Source organism: Solanum lycopersicum, chromosome 7 (genome assembly GCF_036512215.1).
Source record: "Solanum lycopersicum chromosome 7, SLM_r2.1".
Lineage (NCBI taxonomy): Eukaryota > Viridiplantae > Streptophyta > Magnoliopsida > Solanales > Solanaceae > Solanum > Solanum lycopersicum.
In genome coordinates, this window is record NC_090806.1 from 72,954 (window position 1) to 91,158 (window position 18,205).

The window sequence follows — 18,205 nt, forward strand, 5'->3', positions numbered from 1 at the left end:
GGGATTCCGACGTCAAAATAGCCAAATTTGTTCGTGGACATCCGTCAAGACGTTGTCTATGCATACGGTTGGCCATCACGGATTTTCCGACCCATTTGGAAGGTCAAACGAGCCCCGAAGCGAGCATACGCCTTATTTCTTGGATTTTCGTGTGCTATTACACACCATTTTTTGGGTGATCGGGATTCCGACGTCAAAAATGCCAAATTTGTTCGTGGACGTCCGTCAAGACGTTGTCTATGCATACGGTTGGCCATCACGGATTTTCCGACCCATTTGGAAGGTCAAACGAGCCCCGAAGCTAGCATACGCCTCATTTCTTGGATTTTCGTGTGCTATTACACATCATTTTTTGGGTGATCGGGATTACGACGTCAAAAATGCCAAATTTTTTCGTGGACGTCCATCAAGACGTTGTCTATGCATAAAGTTGGCCATCACGGATTTTCCGACCCATTTGGAAGGTCAAACGAGCCCCGAAGCGAGCATACGCCTCATTTCTTGGATTTTCGTTTGCTATTACACACCATTTTTTGGGTGATCGGGATTCCGACGTCAAAAATGCCAAATTTGTTCGTGGACGTCCGTCAAGACGTTGTCTATGCATACGGTTGGCCATCACGGATTTTCCGACCCATTTGGAAGGTCAAACGAGCCCCGAAGCGAGCATACGCCTCATTTCTTGGATTTTCGTGTGCTATTACACACCATTTTTTGGGTGATCGGGATTCCGACGTCAAAAATGCCAAATTTGTTCGTGGACGTCTGTCAAGACGTTGTCTATGCATACGGTTGGCCATCACGGATTTTCCGACCCATTTGGAAGGTCAAACGAGCCCCGAAGCGAGCATACACCTCATTTCTTGGATTTCCGTGTGCTATTACACACCATTTTTTGGGTGATCGGGATTCCGACGTCAAAAATGCCAAATTTGTTCGTGGACGTCCGTCAAGACGTTGTCTATGCATACAGTTGGCCATCACAGATTTTCCGACCCATTTGGAAGGTCAAACAAGCCCCGAAACGAGCATACACCTCATTTCTTGGATTTTCGTGTGCTATTACACACCATTTTTTGGGTGATCGGGATTCCGACGTCAAAAATGCCAAATTTGTTCGTGGACGTCCATCAAGACGTTGTCTATGCATACGGTTGGCCATCACGGATTTTCCGACCCATTTGGAAGGTCAAACGAGCCCCGAAGCGAGCATACGCCTTATTTCTTGGATTTTCGTGTGCTATTACACACCATTTTTTGGGTGATCGGGATTCCGACGTCAAAAATGCCAAATCTGTTCGTGGACGTCCGTCAAGACGTTGTCTATGCATACGGTTGGCCATCACGGATTTTCCGACCAATTTGGAAGGTCAAACGAGCCCCGAAGCGAGCATACGCCTCATTTCTTGGATTTTCGTGTGCTATTACACACCATTTTTTGGGTGATCGGGATTCCGACGTCAAAAATGCCAAATTTGTTTGTGGACGTCCGTCAAGACGTTGTCTATGCATATGGTTGGCCATCACGGATTTTCCGACCCATTTGGAAGGTCAAACGAGCCCCGAAGCGAGCATACGCCTCATTTCTTGGATTTTCGTGTGCTATTACACACCCTTTTTTGGGTGATCGGGATTCCGACGTCAAAAATGCCAAATTTGTTCGTGGACGTCCGTAAAGACGTTGTCTATGCATATGGTTTGCCATCACGGATTTTCCGACCCATTAGGAACGTCAAACGAGCCCCGAAGCGAGCATACGCCTCATTTCTTGGATTTTCGTGTGCTATTACACATCATTTTTTGGGTGATCGGGATTACGACGTCAAAAATGCCAAATTTTTTCGTGGACGTCCATCAAGACGTTGTCTATGCATAAGGTTGGCCATCACGGATTTTCCGACCCATTTGGAAGGTCAAACGAGCCCCGAAGCGAGCATACGCCTCATTTCTTGGATTTTCGTTTGCTATTACACACCATTTTTTGGGTGATCGGGATTCCGACGTCAAAAATGCCAAATTTGTTCGTGGACGTCCATCAAGATGTTGTCTATGCATACGGTTGGCCATCACGGATTTTCCGACCCATTTGGAAGGTCAAACGAGCCCGAAGCGAGCATACGCCTCATTTCTTGGATTTTCGTGTGCTATTACACACCATTTTTTGGGTGATCGGGATTCCGATGTCAAAAATGCCAAATTTGTTCGTGGACGTCTGTCAAGACGTTGTCTATGCATACGGTTGGCCATCACGGATTTTCCGACCCATTTGGAAGGTCAAACGAGCCCCGAAGCGAGCATACGCCTCATTTCTTGGATTTTCGTGTGCTATTACACACCATTTTTTGGGTGATCGAGATTCCGACGTCAAAAATGCCAAATTTGTTCGTGGACGTCCGTCAATACGTTGTCTATGCATACGGTTGGCCATCACGGATTTTCCGACCCATTTGGAAGGTCAAACGAGCCCCGAAGCGAGCATACGCCTCATTTCTTGGATTTTCGTGTGCTATTACACACCATTTTTTGGGTGATCGGGATTCCGACGTCAAAAATGCCAAATTTGTTCGTGGACATCCGTCAAGACGTTTTCTATGCATACGGTTGGCCATCACGGATTTTCCGACCCATTTGGAAGGTCAAACAAGCCCCGAAACGAGCATACACCTCATTTCTTGGATTTTCGTGTGCTATTACACACCATTTTTTGGGTGATCGGGATTCCGACGTCAAAAATGCCAAATTTGTTCGTGGACGTCCATCAAGACGTTGTCTATGCATACGGTTGGCCATCACGGATTTTCCGACCCATTTGGAAGGTCAAACGAGCCCCGAAGCGAGCATACGCCTTATTTCTTGGATTTTCGTGTGCTATTACACACCATTTTTTGGGTGATCGGGATTCCGACGTCAAAAATGCCAAATTTGTTCGTGGACGTCCGTCAAGACGTTGTCTATGCATACGGTTGGCCATCACGGATTTTCCGACCCATTTGGAAGGTCAAACGAGCCCCGAAGCGAGCATACGCCTCATTTCTTGGATTTTCGTGTGCTATTACACATCATTTTATGGGTGATCGGGATTACGACGTCAAAAATGCCAAATTTTTTCGTGGACGTCCATCAAGACGTTGTCTATGCATAAGGTTGGCCATCACGGATTTTCCGACCCATTTGGAAGGTCAAACGAGCCCCGAAGAGAGCATACGCCTCATTTCTTGGATTTTCGTTTGCTATTACACACCATTTTTTGGGTGATCGGGATTCCGACGTCAAAAATGCCAAATTTGTTCGTGGACGTTCGTCAAGACGTTGTCTATGCATACGGTTGGCCATCACGGATTTTTCGACCCATTTGGAAGGTCAAACGAGCCCCGAAGCGAGCATACGCCTCATTTCTTGGATTTTCGTGTGCTATTACACACCATTTTTTGGGTGATCGGGATTCCGACGTCAAAAATGCCAAATTTGTTCGTGGACGTCTGACAAGACGTTGTCTATGCATACGGTTGGCCATCACGGATTTTCCGACCCATTTGGAAGGTCAAACGAGCCCCGAAGCGAGCATACGCCTCATTTCTTGGATTTTCGTGTGCTATTACACACCATTTTTTGGGTGATCGGGATTCCGACGTCAAAAATGCCAAATTTGTTCGTGGACGTCCGTCAAGACGTTGTCTATGCATACAGTTGGCCATCACAGATTTTCCGACCCATTTGGAAGGTCAAACGAGCCCCGAAGCGAGCATACGACTCATTTCTTGGATTTTCGTGTGCTATTACACACCATTTTTTGGGTGATCGGGATTCCGACGTCAAAATAGCCAAATTTGTTCGTGGACATCCGTCAAGACGTTGTCTATGCATACGGTTGGCCATCACGGATTTTCCGACCCATTTGGAAGGTCAAACGAGCCCCGAAGCGAGCATACGCCTCATTTCTTGGATTTTCGTGTGCTATTACACACCATTTTTTGGGTGATCGGGATTCCGACGTCAAAAATGCCAAATTTGTTCGTGGACGTCCGTCAAGACGTTGTCTATGCATATGGTTGGCCATCATGGATTTTCTGACCCATTTGGAAGGTCAAACGAGCCCCGAAGCGAGCATACGCCTCATTTCTTGGATTTTCGTGTGCTATTACACACCATTTTTTGGGTGATCGGGATTCCGACGTCAAAAATGCCAAATTTGTTCGTGGACGTCCGTCAAGACGTTGTCTATGCATACGGTTGGCCATCACGGATTTTTCGACCCATTTGGAAGGTCAAACGAGCCCCGAAGCGAGCATACGCCTCATTTCTTGGATTTTCGTGTGCTATTACACACCATTTTTTGGGTGATCGGGATTCCGACGTAAAAAATTCCACATTTGTTCGTGGACGTCCGTCAAGACGTTGTCTATGCATACGGTTGGCCATCACGGATTTTCCGACCCATTTGGAAGGTCAAACGATCCCCGAAGCGAGCATACGCCTCATTTCTTGGATTTTCGTGTGCTATTACACACCATTTTTTGGGTGATCGGGATTCCGACGTCAAAAATGCCAAATTTGTTCATGGACGTCCATCAAGACGTTGTCTATGCATACGGTTGGCCATCACAGATTTTCTGACCCATTTGGAAGGTCAAACGTGCCCCGAAGCGAGCATACGCCTCATTTCTTGGATTTTCGTGTGCTATTACACACTATTTTTTGGGTGATCAGGATTCCGACGTCAAAAATGCCAAATTTGTTCGTGGACGTCCGTCAAGACGTTGTCTAAGCATACGGTTGGCCATCACGGATTTTCCGACCCATTTGGAAGGTCAAACGAGCCCCGAAGCGAGCATACGCCTCATTTCTTGGATTTTCGTGTGCTATTACACACCATTTTTTGGGTGATCGAGATTCCGACGTCAAAAATGCCAAATTTGTTCGTGGACGTCCGTCAAGACGTTGTCTATGCATACGGTTGGCCATCACGGATTTTCCGACCCATTTGGAAGGTCAAACGAGCCCCGAAGCGAGCATACGCCTCATTTCTTGGATTTTCGTGTGCTATTACACACCATTTTTTGGGTGATCGGGATTCCGACGTCAAAAATGCCAAATCTGTTCGTGGACGTCCGTCAAGACGTTGTCTATGCATACGGTTGGCCATCACGGATTTTCCGACCAATTTGGAAGGTCAAACGAGCCCCGAAGCTAGCATACGCCTCATTTCTTGGATTTTCGTGTGCTATTACACACCATTTTTTGGGTGATCGGGATTCCGACGTCAAAAATGCCAAATTTGTTTGTGGACGTCCGTCAAGACGTTGTCTATGCATACGATTGGCCATCACGGATTTTCCGACCCATTTGGAAGGTCAAACGAGCCCCGAAGCGAGCATACGCCTCATTTCTTGGATTTTCGTGTGCTATTACACACCATTTTTTGGGTGATCGGGATTCCGACGTCAAAAATGCCAAATTTGTTTGTGGACGTCCGTCAAGACGTTGTCTATGCATACGGTTGGCCATCACGGATTTTCCGACCCATTTGGAAGGTCAAACGAGCCCCGAAGCGAGCATACGCCTCATTTCTTGGATTTTCATGTGCTATTACACACCATTTTTTGGGTGATCGAGATTCCGACGTCAAAAATGCCAAATTTGTTCGTGGACGTCCGTCAAGACGTTGTCTATGCATACGGTTGGCCATCACGGATTTTCCGACCCATTTGGAAGGTCAAACGAGCCCCGAAGCGAGCATACGCCTCATTTCTTGGATTTTCGTGTGGTATTACACACCATTTTTTGGGTGATCGGGATTCCGACGTCAAAAATGCCAAATCTGTTCGTGGACGTCCGTCAAGACGTTGTCTATGCATACGGTTGGCCATCACGGAATTTCCGACCCATTTGGAAGGTCAAACGAGCCCCGAAGCGAGCATACGCCTCATTTCTTGGATTTTCGTGTGCTATTACACACCATTTTTTGGGTGATCGGGATTCCGACGTCAAAAATGCCAAATTTGTTCGTGGACGTCCGTCAAGACGTTGTCTATGCATACGGTTGGCCATCACGGATTTTCCGACCCATTTGGAAGGTCAAACGAGCCCCGAAGCGAGCATACGCCTCATTTCTTGGATTTTCGTGTGCTATTACACACCATTTTTTGGGTGATCGGGATTCCGACGTCAAAAATGCCAAATATGTTCGTGGACGTCCGTCAAGACGTTGTCTATGCATACGGTTGGCCATCACGGATTTTCCGACCCATTTGGAAGGTCAAACGAGCCCCGAAGCGAGCATACGCCTCATTTCTTGGATTTTCGTGTGCTATTACACACCATTTTTTGGGTGATCGGGATTCCGACGTCAAAAATGCCAAATTTGTTCGTGGACGTCCGTCAAGACGTTGTCTATGCATACGGTTGGACATCACGGATTTTCCGACCCATTTGGAAGGTCAAACGAGCCCCGAAGCGAGCATACGCCTCATTTCTTGGATTTTCGTGTGCTATTACACACCATTGTTTGGGTGATCGGGATTCCGACGTCAAAAATGCCAAATTTTTTTGTGGACGTCCGTCAAGACGTTGTCTAGGCATACGGTTGGCCATCACGGATTTTCCGACCCATTTGGAAGGTCAAACGAGCCCCGAAGCGAGCATACGCCTCATTTCTTGGATTTTCGTGTGCTATTACACACCATTTTTTGGGTGATCGGGATTCCGACGTCAAAAATGCCAAATTTATTCGTGGACGTCCGTCAAGACGTTGTCTATGTATAAGGTTTGCCATCACGGATTTTCCGACCCATTTGGAAGGTCAAACGAGCCCCGAAGCGAGCATACGCCTCATTTCTTGGATTTTCGTTTGCTATTAAACACCATTTTTTGGGTGATCGGGATTCCGACGTCAAAAATGCCAAATTTGTTCGTGGACGTCCGTCAAGACGTTGTCTATGCATACGGTTGGCCATCACGGATTTTCCGACCAATTTGGAAGGTCAAACGAGCCCCGAAGCGAGCATACGCCTCATTTCTTGGATTTTCGTGTGCTATTACACACCATTTTTTGGGTGATCGGGATTCCGACGTCAAAAATGCCAAATTTGTTCGTGGACGTCCTTCAAGACGTTGTCTATGCATACGGTTGGCCATAACGGATTTTCCGACCCATTTGGAAGGTTAAACGAGCCCGAAGCGAGCATACGCCTCATTTCTTGGATTTTCGTGTGCTATTACACACCATTTTTTGGGTGATCGGGATTCCGACGTCAAAAATTCCAAATTTGTTCGTGGACGTCCGTCAAGATGTTGTCTATGCATACGGTTGGCCATCACGGATTTTCCGACCCATTTGGAAGGTCAAACGAGCCCCGAAGCGAGCATACGCCTCATTTCTTGGATTTTCGTGTGCTATTACACACCATTTTTTGGGTGATCGGGATTCCGACGTCAAAAATACCAAATTTGTTCGTGGACGTCCGTCAAGACGTTGTCTATGCATACGGTTGGCCATCACGGATTTTCCGACCCATTTGGAAGGACAAACGAGCCCCGAAGCGAGCATACGCCTCATTTCTTGGATTTTCGTGTGCTATTACACATCATTTTTTGGGTGATCGGGATTACGATGTCAAAAATGCCAAATTTTTTCGTGGACGTCCATCAAGACGTTGTCTATGCATAAGGTTGGCCATCACGGATTTTCCGACCCATTTGGAAGGTCAAACAAGCTCCGAAGCGAGCATACGCCTCATTTCTTGGATTTTCGTTTGCTATTACACACCATTTTTTGGGTGATCGGGATTCCGACGTCAAAAATGCCAAATTTGTTCGTGGACGTCCGTCAAGACATTGTCTATGCATACGGTTGGCCATCACGGATTTTCCGACCCATTTGGAAGGTCAAACGAGCCCCGAAGCGAGCATACGCCTCATTTCTTGGATTTTCGTGTGCTATTACACACCATTTTTTGGGTGATCGGGATTCCGACGTCAAAAATGCCAAATTTGTTCGTGGACGTCTGTCAAGACGTTGTCTATGCATACGGTTGGCCATCACGGATTTTCCGACCCATTTGGAAGGTCAAATGAGCCCCGAAGCGAGCATACGCCTCATTTCTTGGATTTTCGTGTGCTATTACACACCATTTTTTGGGTGATCGGGATTCCGACGTCAAAAATGCCAAATTTGTTCGTGGACGTCCGTCAAGACGTTGTCTATGCATACGGTTGGCCATCACGGATTTTCCGACCCATTTGGAAGGTCAAACGAGCCCTGAAGCGAGCATACGCCTCATTTCTTGGATTTTCGTGTGCTATTACACACCATTTTTTGGGTGATCGGGATTCCGACGTCAAAAATGCCAAATTTGTTCGTGGACGTCCGTCAAGACATTTTCTATGCATACGGTTGGCCATCACGGATTTTCCGACCCATTTGGAAGGTCAAACGAGCCCCGAAGCGAGCATACGCCTCATTTCTTGGATTTTCGTGTGCTATTACACATCATTTTTAGGGTGATCGGGATTACGACGTCAAAAATGCCAAATTTTTTCGTGGACGTCCATCAAGACGTTGTTTATGCATAAGGTTGGGCATCACGGATTTTCCGACCCATTTGGAAGGTCAAACGAGCCCCGAAGCGAGCATACGCCTCATTTCTTGGATTTTCATTTGCTATTACACACCATTTTTTGGGTGATCGGGATTCCGACGTCAAAAATGCCAAATTTGTTCGTGGACGTCCGTCAAGACGTTGTCTATGCATAAGGTTGGCCATCACGGATTTTCCGACCCATTTGGAAGGTCAAACGAGCCCCGAAGCGAGCATACGCCTCATTTCTTGGATTTTCGTGTGCTATTACACACCATTTTTTGGGTGATCGGGATTCCGACGTCAAAAATGCAAAATTTGTTCGTGGACGTCTGTCAAGACGTTGTCTATGCATACGGTTGGCCATCACGGATTTTCCGACCCATTTGGAAGGTCAAACGAGCCCTGAAGCGAGCATACGCCTCATTTCTTGGATTTTCGTGTGCTATTACACACCATTTTTTGGGTGATCGGGATTCCGACGTCAAAAATGCCAAATTTGTTCGTGGACGTCCGTCAAGACGTTGTCTATGCATACGGTTGGCCATCACGGATTTTCCGACCCATTTGGAAGGTCAAACGAGCCCCGAAGCGAGCATACGCCTCATTTCTTGGATTTTCATGTGCTATTACACACCATTTTTTGGGTGATCGGGATTCCGACGTCAAAAATGCCAAATTTGTTCGTGGACGTCCGTCAAGACGTTGTCTATGCATACGGTTGGCCATCACGGATTTTCCGACCCATTTGGAAGGTCAAACGAGCCCCGAAGCGAGCATACGCCTCATTTCTTGGATTTTCGTGTGCTATTACACACCATTTTTTGGGTGATCGGGATTCCGACGTCAAAAATGCCAAATTTGTTTGTGGACGTCCGTCAAGACGTTGTCTATGCATACGGTTGGCCATCACGGATTTTCCGACCCATTTGGAAGGTCAAACGAGCCCCGAAGCGAGCATACGCCTCATTTCTTGGATTTTCGTGTGCTAATACACACCATTTTTTGGGTGATCGGGATTCTGACGTCAAAAATGCCAAATTTGTTCGTGGACGTCCGTCAAGATGTTGTCTATGCATACGGTTGGCCATCACGGATTTTCCGACCCATTTGGAAGGTCTAACGAGCCCCGAAGCGAGCATACGCCTCATTTCTTGGATTTTCGTGTGCAATTACACACCATTTTTTGGGTGATCGGGATTCCGACGTCAAAAAAGCCAAATTTGTTCGTGGACATCCATCAAGACGTTTTCTATGCATACGGTTGGCTATCACGGATTTTCCGACCCATTTGGAAGGTCAAACGAGCCCCGAAACGAGCATACGCCTCATTTCTTGGATTTTCGTGTGCTATTACACACCATTTTTTGGGTGATCAGGATTCCGACGTCAAAAATGCCAAATTTGTTCGTGGACGTCTGTCAAGACGTTGTCTATGCATACGGTTGGCCATCACGGATTTTCCGACCCATTTGGAAGGTCAAACGAGCCCCGAAACGAGCATACGCCTCATTTCTTGGATTTTCGTGTGCTATTACACACCATTTTTTGGGTGATCGGGATTTCGATGTCAAAAATGCCAAATTTGTTCGTGGACGTCCGTCAAGACGTTGTCTATGCATACGGTTGGCCATCACGGATTTTCCGACCCATTTGGAAGGTCAAACGAGCCCCGAAGCGAGCATACGCCTCATTTCTTGGATTTTCGTGTGCTATTACACACCATTTTTTGGGTGATCGGGATTCCGACGTCAAAAATGCCAAATTTGTTCGTGGACGTCCGTCAAGATGTTGTCTATGCATACGATTGGCCATCACGGATTTTCCGACCCATTTGGAAGGTCAAACGAGCCCCGAAGCGAGCATACGCCTCATTTCTTGGATTTTCGTGTGCTATTACACATCATTTTTTGGGTGATCGGGATTACGACGTCAAAAATGCCAAATTTTTTCGTGGACGTCCATCAAGACGTTGTCTATGCATAAGGTTGGCCATCACGGATTTTCCGACCCATTTGGAAGGTCAAACGAGCCCCGAAGCGAGCATACGCCTCATTTCTTGGATTTTCGTTTGCTATTACACACCATTTTTTGGGTGATCGGGATTCCGACGTCAAAAATGCCAAATTTGTTCATGGACGTCCGTCAAGACGTTGTCTATGCATACGGTTGGCCATCACGGATTTTCCGACCCATTTGGAAGGTCAAACGAGCCCCGAAGCGAGCATACGCCTCATTTCTTGGATTTTCGTGTGCTATTACACACCATTTTTTGGGTGATCGGGATTCCGACGTCAAAAATGCCAAATTTGTTCGTGGACGTCCGTCAAGACGTTGTTTATGCATACGGTTGGCCATCACGGATTTTCCGACCCATTTGGAAGGTCAAACGAGCCCCGAAGCGAGCATACGCCTTATTTCTTGGATTTTCGTGTGCTATTACACACCATTTTTTGGGTGATCGGGATTCCGACGTCAAAAATGCCAAATTTGTTCGTGGACGTCCGTCAAGACGTTGTCTATGCATACGGTTGGCCATCACGGATTTTCCGACCCATTTGGAAGGTCAAACGAGCCCCGAAGCGAGCATACGCCTCATTTCTTGGATTTTCATGTGCTATTACACACCATTTTTTGGGTGATCGGGATTCTGACGTCAAAAATGCCAAATTTGTTCGTGGACGTCCGTCAAGACGTTGTCTATGCATACGGTTGTCCATCACGGATTTTTCCACCCATTTGGAAGGTCAAACGAGCCCCGAAGCGAGCATACGCCTCATTTCTTTGATTTTCGTGTGCTATTACACACCATTTTTTGGGTGATCGCGATTCCGACGTCAAAAATGCCAAATTTGTTTGTGGACGTCCGTCAAGATAATGTCTATGCATCCGGTTGGCCATCACGGATTTTCCGACCCATTTGGAAGGTCAAACGAGCCCCGAAGCGAGCATACGCCTCAGTTCTTGGATTTTCGTGTGCTAATACACACCATTTTTTGGGTGATCGGGATTCTGACGTCAAAAATGCCAAATTTTTTTCGTGGACGTCCGTCAAGACGTTGTCTATGCATACGGTTGGCCATCACGGATTTTTCGACCCATTTGGAAGGTCAAACGAGCCCCGAAGCGAGCATACGCCTCATTTCTTGGATTTTCGTGTGCTATTACACTCCATTTTTTGGGTGATCGGGATTCCGACGTCAAAAATGCCAAATTTGTTCGTGGACGTCCGTCAAGACGTTGTCTATGCATACGGTTGGCCATCACAGATTTTCCGACCCATTTGGAAGGTCAAACGAGCCCCGAAGCGAGCATACGCCTCATTTCTTGGATTTTCGTGTGCTATTACACACCATTTTTTGGGTGATCGGGATTCCGACGTCAAAAATGCCAAATTTTTTCGTGGACGTCCGTCAAGACGTTGTCTATGCATACGGTTGGCCATCATGGATTTTCCAACCCATTTGGAAGGTCAAACGAGCCCCGAAGCGAGCATACGCCTCGTTTCTTGGATTTTCGTGTGCTATTACACACCATTTTTTGGTGATCGGAATTCCGACGTCAAAAATGCCAAATTTGTTTGTGGACATCCGTCAAGACGTTGTCTATGCATACGGTTGGCCATCACGTATTTTCCGACCCATTTGGAAGGTCAAACGAGCCCCGAAGCGAGCATACGCATCATTTCTTGGATTTTCGTGTGCTATTACACACCATTTTTTGGGTGATCGGGATTCCGACGTCAAAAATGCCAAATTTGTTCGTGGACGTCCGTCAAGACGTTGTCTATTCATACGGTTGGCCATTACGGATTTTCCGACCCATTTGGAAGGTCAAACGAGCCCCGAAGCGAGCATACGCCTCATTTCTTGGATTTTCGTGTGCTATTACACACCATTTTATGTGTGATCGGGATTCCGACGTCAAAAATGCCAAATTTGTTCGTGGACGTCCGTCAAGACGTTGTCTATGCATACGGATGGCCATCACGGATTTTCCGACCCATTTGGAAGGTCAAACGAGCCCCGAAGCGAGCATACGCCTCATTTCTTGGATTTTCGTGTGCTATTACACCATTTTTTGGGTGATCGGGATTCCGACGTCAAAAATGCCAAATTTGTTCGTGGACGTCCGTCAAGACGTTGTCTATGCATACGGTTGGCCATCACGGATTTTCCGACCCATTTGGAAGGTCAAACGAGCCCCGAAGCGAGCATACGCCTCATTTCTTGGATTTTCGTGTGCTATAATACACCATTTTTTGGGTGATCGGGATTCCGACGTCAAAAATGCCAAATTTGTTCGTGGACGTCCGTCAAGACGTTGTCTATGCATACGGTTGGCCATCACAGATTTTCCGACCCATTTGGAAGGTCAAGCGAGCATACGCCTCATTTCTTGGATTTTCGTGTGCTATTACACACCATTTTTTGGGTGATCGGGATTCCGACGTCAAAAATGCCAAATTTGTTCGTGGACGTCCGTCAAGACGTTGTCTATGCATACGGTTGGCCATCACGGATTTTCTGACCCATTTGGAAGGTCAAACGAGCCCCGAAGCGAGCATACGCCACATTTCTTGGATTTTCGTGTGCTATTACACACCATTTTTTGGGTGATCGGGATTCCGAAGTCAAAAATGCCAAATTTGTTCGTGGACGTCCGTCAAGACGTTGCCTATGCATACGGTTGGCCATCACGGATTTTCCGACCCATTTGGAAGGTCAAACGAGCCCCGAAGCGAGCATACGCCTCATTTCTTGGATTTTCGTGTGCTATTACACACCATTTTTTGGGTGATCGGGATTCCGACGTCAAAAATGCTAAATTTGTTCGTGGACGTCCGTCAAGACGTTGTCTATGCATACGGTTGGCCATCACGGATTTTCCGACCCATTTGGAAGGTCAAACGAGCCCCGAAGCGAGCATACGCCTCATTTCTTGGATTTTCGTGTGCTATTACACACCATTTTTTGGGTGATCGGGATTCCGACGTCAAAAATGCCAAATTTGTTCGTGGACTTCCGTCAAGACGTTGTCTATGCATACGGTTGGCCATCACGGATTTTCCGACCCATTTGGAAGGTCAAACGAGCCCCGAAGCGAGCATACGCCTCATTTCTTGGATTTTCGTGTGCTATTACACACCATTTTTTGGGTGATCGGGATTCCGACGTCAAAAATGCCAAATTTGTTCGTGGACGTCCGTCAAGACGTTATCTATGCATACGGTTGGCCATCACAGATTTTCTGACCCATTTGGAAGGTCAAACGAGCCCCGAAGCGAGCATACGCCACATTTCTTGGATTTTCGTGTGCTATTACACACCATTTTTTGGGTGATCGGGATTCCGAAGTCAAAAATGCCAAATTTGTTCGTGGACGTCCGTCAAGACGTTGTCTATGCATACGGTTGGCCATCACGGATTTTCCGACCCATTTTGAAGGCCAAACGAGCCCCGAAGCGAGCATACGCCTCATTTCTTGGATTTTCATATGCTATTACACACCATTTTTTGGGTGATCGGGATTCCGACGTCAAAAATGCCAAATTTGTTCGTGGACGTCCGTCAAGACGTTGCCTATGCATACGGTTGGCCATCACGGATTTTCCGACCCATTTGGAAGGTCAAACGAGCCCCGAAGCGAGCATACGCCTCATTTCTTGGATTTTCATGTGCTATTACACACCATTTTTTGGGTGATCGGGATTCCGACGTCAAAAATGCCAAATTTGTTCGTGGACGTCCGTCAAGACGTTGCCTATGCATACGGTTGGCCATCACGGATTTTCCGACCCATTTGGAAGGTCAAACGAGCCCCGAAGCGAGCATACGCCTCATTTCTTGGATTTTTGTGTGCTATTATACACCATTTTTTGGGTGATCGGGATTCCGACGTCAAAAATGCCAAATTTTTTCGTGGACGTCCGTCAAGACGTTGTCTATGCATACGGTTGTCCATCACGAATTTTCCGACCCATTTGGAAGGTCAAACGAGCCCCGAAGCGAGCATACGCCTCATTTCTTGGATTTTCGTGTGCTATTACACACCATTTTTTGGGTGATCGAGATTCCGACGTCAAAAATGCCAAACTTGTTCGTGGACGTCCGTCAAGACGTTGTCTATACATACGGTTGGCCATCACGGATTTTCCGACCCATTTGGAAGGTCAAACGAGCCCCGAAGCGAGCGTACGCCTCATTTCTTGGATTTTCGTATGTTATTACACACCATTTTTTGGGTGATCGGGATTCCGACATCAAAAATGCCAAATTTGTTCGTGGACGTCCATCAAGACGTTGTCTATGCATACGGTTGGCCATCACGGATTTTCCGACCCATTTGGAAGGTCAAACGAGCCCCGAAGCGAGCATACGCCTCATTTCTTGGATTTTCGTGTGCTATTACACACCATTTTTTGGGTGATCGGGATTCCGACGTCAAAAAAGCCAAATTTTTTCATGGACGTCCGTCAAGACGTTGTCTATGCATACGGTTGGCCATCACGGATTTACCGACCCATTTGGAAGGTCAAACGAGCCCCGAAGCGAGCATACGCCTCATTTCTTGGATTTTCATGTGCTATTACACACCATTTTTTGGGTGATCGGGATTCCGACGTCAAAAATGCCAAATTTGTTCGTGGACGTCCGTCAAGACGTTGTCTATGCATACGGTTGGCCATCACGGATTTTCCGACCCATTTGGAAGGTCAAATGAGCCCCGAAGCGAGCATACGCCTCATTTCTTGGATTTTCATATGCTATTACACACCATTTTTGGGTGATCGGGATTCCGAAGTCAAAAATGCCAAATTTGTTCGTGGACGTCCGTCAAGACGTTGTCTATGCATACGGTTGGCCATCACGAATTTTCCGACCCATTTGGAAGGTCAAACGAGCCCCGAAGCGAGCATACGCCTCATTTCTTGGATTTTCGTGTGCTATTACACACCATTTTTTGGGTAAACGGGATTCCGACGTCAAAAATGCCAAATTTGTTCGTGGACTTCCGTCAAGACGTTGTCTATGCATACGGTTGGCCATCACGGATTTTCCGACCCATTTGGAAGGTCAAACGAGCCCCGAAGCGAGCATACGCCTCATTTATTGGATTTTCGTGTGCTATTACACACCATTTTTTGGGTGATCGGGATTCCGACGTCAAAAATGCCAAATTTGTTCGTGGACGTCCGTCAAGACGTTGTCTATGCATACGGTTGGCCATCACAGATTTTCTGACCCATTTGGAAGGTCAAACGAGCCCCGAAGCGAGCATACGCCACATTTCTTGGATTTTCGTGTGCTATTACACACCATTTTTTGGGTGATCGGGATTCCGAAGTCAAAAATGCCAAATTTGTTCGTGGACGTCCGTCAAGACGTTGTCTATGCATACGGTTGGCCATCACGGATTTTCCGACCCATTTTGAAGGCCAAACGAGCCCCGAAGCGAGCATACGCCTCATTTCTTGGATTTTCATATGCTATTACACACCATTTTTTGGGTGATCGGGATTCCGACGTCAAAAATGCCAAATTTGTTCGTGGACGTCCGTCAAGACGTTGCCTATGGATACGGTTGGCCATCACGGATTTTCCGACCCATTTGGAAGGTCAAACGAGCCCCGAAGCGAGCATACGCCTCATTTCTTGGATTTTCATGTGCTATTACACACCATTTTTTGGGTGATCGGGATTCCGACGTCAAAAAGGCCAAATTTGTTCGTGGACATCCGTCAAGACGTTGCCTATGCATACGGTTGGCCATCACGGATTTTCCGACCCATTTGGAAAGTCAAACGAGCCCCGAAGCGAGCATACGCCTCATTTCTTGGATTTTTGTGTGCTATTACACACCATTTTTTGGGTGATCGGGATTCCGACGTCAAAAATGCCAAATTTGTTCGTGGACGTCCGTCAAGACGTTGTCTATGCATACGGTTGGCCATCACGAATTTTCCGACCCATTTGGAAGGTCAAACGAGCCCCGAAGCGAGCATACGCCTCATTTCTTGGATTTTCGTGTGCAATTACACACCATTTTTTGGGTGATCGAGATTCCGACGTCAAAAATGCCAAACTTGTTCGTGGACGTCCGTCAAGACGTTGTCTATGCATACGGTTGGCCATCACGGAATTTCCGACCCATTTGGAAGGTCAAACGAGCCCCGAAGCGAGCGTACGCCTCATTTCATGGATTTTCGTATGTTATTACACACCATTTTTTGGGTGATCGGGATTCCGACATCAAAAATGCCAAATTTGTTCGTGGACGTCCATCAAGACGTTGTCTATGCATACGGTTGGCCATCACGGATTTTCCGACCCATTTGGAAGGTCAAACGAGCCCCGAAGCGAGCATACGCCTCATTTCTTGGATTTTCGTGTGCTATTACACACCATTTTTTGGGTGATCGGGATTCCGACGTCAAAAATGCCAAATTTGTTCATGGACGTCCGTCAAGATGTTGTCTATGCATACGGTTGGCCATCACGGATTTTCCGACCCATTTGGAAGGTCAAACGAGCCCCGAAGCGAGCATACGCCTCATTTCTTGGATTTTCATGTGCTATTACACACCATTTTTTTGGTGATCGAGATTCCGACGTCAAAAATGCCAAATTTGTTCGTGGACGTCCGTCAAGACGTTGTCTATGCATACGGTTGGCCATCACGGATTTTCCGACCCATTTGGAAGGTCAAATGAGCCCCGAAGCGAGCATACGCCTCATTTCTTGAATTTTCATATGCTATTACACACCATTTTTTGGGTGATCGGGATTCCGACGTCAAAAATGCCAAATTTGTTCGTGGACGTCCGTCAAGACGTTGCCTATGCATACGGTTGGCCATCACGGATTTTCCGACCCATTTGGAAGGTCAAACGAGCCCCGAAGCGAGCATACGCCTCATTTCTTGGATTTTCATGTGCTATTACACACCATTTTTTGGGTGATCGGGATTCCGACGTCAAAAATGCCAAATTTGTTCGTGGACGTCCGTCAAGACGTTGCCTATGCATACGGTTGGCCATAACGTATTTTCCGACCCATTTGGAAGGTCAAACGAGCCCCGAAGCGAGCATACGCCTCATTTCTTGGATTTTCGTGTGCTATTACACACCATTTTTTGGGTGATCGGGATTCCGACGTCAAAAATGCCAAATTTGTTCGTGGACGTCCGTCAAGACGTTTTCTATGCATACGGTTGGCCATCACGGATTTTCCGTCCCATTTGGAAGGTCAAACGAGCCCCGAAGCGAGCATACGCCTCATTTCTTGGATTTTCATGTGCTATTACACACCATTTTTTGGGTGATCGGGATTCCGACGTCAAAAATGCCAAATTTGTTCGTGGACGTCCGTCAAGACGTTGCCTATGCATACGGTTGGCCATCACGGATTTTCCGACCCATTTGGAAGGTCAAACGAGCCCCGAAGCGAGCATACGCCTCATTTCTTGGATTTTTGTGTGCTATTACACACCATTTTTTGGGTGATCGGGATTCCGACGTCAAAAATGCCAAATTTGTTCGTGGACGTCAGTCAAGACGTTGTCTATGCATACGGTTGGCCATCACGAATTTTCCGACCCATTTGTAAGGTCAAACGAGCCCCGAAGCG